The sequence below is a fragment of the Hemibagrus wyckioides genome, linkage group LG16, assembly GCF_019097595.1.
Source record: "Hemibagrus wyckioides isolate EC202008001 linkage group LG16, SWU_Hwy_1.0, whole genome shotgun sequence".
NCBI classification, from domain to species: domain Eukaryota; kingdom Metazoa; phylum Chordata; class Actinopteri; order Siluriformes; family Bagridae; genus Hemibagrus; species Hemibagrus wyckioides.
In genome coordinates this window covers 8,909,408-8,911,881 of record NC_080725.1, presented here as the reverse complement: position 1 = coordinate 8,911,881, position 2,474 = coordinate 8,909,408, and positions in this window count along the sequence as shown.

The following is a 2,474-nucleotide window of genomic DNA, read 5'->3' as shown; positions in this document are numbered from 1 at the left end:
TTGCCCATGCAAATTCTTCCAATTAGTAGTTGATTAGTTATATATTGTTGCAGGGAGGTGATGCCATCAGGCAAAAGTTTTATACACTTTTTTACATTTAAAATAAAACTCCACGTCCCTGCCCCGTACTGCTTTGTGAAACCTAGCTCTTGCATCTCATTCTACTGCCAGTGTGTATATGGAGTTTGTCTGACAACAGCATGTATGTTATTTTAAGCACCAAAGAGTGTGTCTGAAACACCTGAATGCAATAATTAGGACAGGTGTCCACATATAGCTATATAGTGTGCATAATATACACAAAGATACACTGCCTGAAAAAAAAAAAAAGTCATACACTCAAATATTAAATTGGACAACATTTATTTCTGTTTAGAGTTGCATTAATTTCTCTCAAAGGTCTTGTATCGACGATGGGAAAGCTGAACTGCTGCGTAAAGTTTTCTTCAGCACATCTCAAAGATTCTCACTGGGGTTAAGATCTGGACTCTGTGTCGGCCAATCCATGTGTGAAAATGATGTCTTATGCTTCCTGAAACACTCTTGCCATTGTCGTCTTGGAATATGCCTGTGCCATCAGGGAAGAAATAAGGCATTGATGGAAAGCCCTGGTCACTCAGTATACTCAGGTCAACTGACCTAACCTTTGGGCACATAACATACTGAAACTAAATGTGACCAACTGAAGCAACCCTAGATCATAATACTGTCCCCACAGGCTTGTGCAGTAGGCATGATGGGTGCATCACTTCATGCAAATTCTTACACTGATGCGCCCTTCACAGTGGAGAAGGGTAAATCTGGATTCATCAAACTGCATGACCTTTTTCCATTGCTCCCAATCTCTATGCTCTCTAGCAAATTGAAGCCTTTTTCTTCTGATTAGCCTCTCTGATAAGTGTTTTTTTTAAGTCTCTTAATAACTTGAGTTCTCTTTGCGTTGCGTGTGTGTGAAAATGCTGAGTGTTCTACTGATTCGTGATCACTGATAACAATTAAGTTTTTCCAACCACATTTCTTCCTCGAAGATGATGTTTGACCACTATCCTTCCAGGTTTTAATAATACATTGCACAGTTCTGAACCCAATTTCTGTGGCTTCAGTAATCTTCTTAGTTGTTTTCTTCGCTTGATGCAGACCAATAATATGACCCTTCTGAAACAGAGCAACATCTTTTCCCAAAACCACAGGATACGGTGGTGCTTGAAAGTTTGTGAATACTTTAGAATTTGCTTTCAGTAGATCCCTGTTCTTTACATTAAACAGGGCTCTCACTGACACCTGACTGTCATCCCATGACAGTCAAAAACAGACAGACTCTAATTTGGCCTTCAGTTTAACTGCTAATCCTAGAGGTTCGCATACTTTTGCCACTAACAGATGGCAACAGATGGTAAATATGATGTTTTGGGTCATATTTATGCAGAAATATAGAAAATTCCAAGGGGTTCACAAACTTTCAAGCACCACTATATCTCTTCCAAAAATGGTTGTTAAAGAAATGAGAAGCTACTCAACTACATCATTTAGGTTTAAATAATTTGGTGGCAGCAATTATCCAATTTAAGGCTCTTACCTATTTGCTAGTTAAAGCCAACTGAGGACTTTTTCTGGCCAGGCAGTGTAATTACATGCGATACATCACTAAACAGACACACACAGAGCAATTCTGTTTTTGCAAGTTCTAAAAAATTAATCTGTTTATTGATGATTCATCAGTGAAATCAACAAGTACAAGGTGAGAAAAATAATTTAAACCACCCCAAACTGAACCTCCAGATAGAAATGAGCAGAACATCATACAAGATTAATCACATCTCATCTTTATCTGCCCATAACAAGGATCTGCATTTACATACTATATTTCTTGTTAACTTTGCTTGTATTTTGTATACAGGATGCTGACAAACCCGTATTATCAAAAACAAGAGTAAAACAAAACAAAACACAAATCTTTCCCAAGTAACCCACCCCCCAAAAAAGATAGATATTTTAAAAATACACACAGAGTTGAATCATTTCATTTGGCAGGCTCTTTTATATGGTTTCATGAAGACAGAGTTTGATGTATGTAGCATTATACATCATCTAATCACAATCATCTTCAGGCAAGAAAAATAAAGCACAAACTGAAAATGCAGTATCATGTATACACATGACATGAAATCTGATAACATACAATCACTTCTTGGTCATTAAGTTCATGTTATGAAAGTGCATATTCTGTATTTTGGAACCTGTCCATGGCTGGCATCCAAGAACTTCATTTTATGCTGGTTTTCAAGAACATGTTTCACCTTTTTCTGCACTTACTCAATAAATTAGTTCTCATAATGCAATGAATCTCTTTTCTCTGTAATCCACCATAGAAACTGGCAGAAAAACACATTGGCAATTTTATTAAGTTTCCCCTAATGTTATTGGTGTCTATTGATTTTTCATTCACTCTGTAATGCACATAAAGTTGTGTTGTA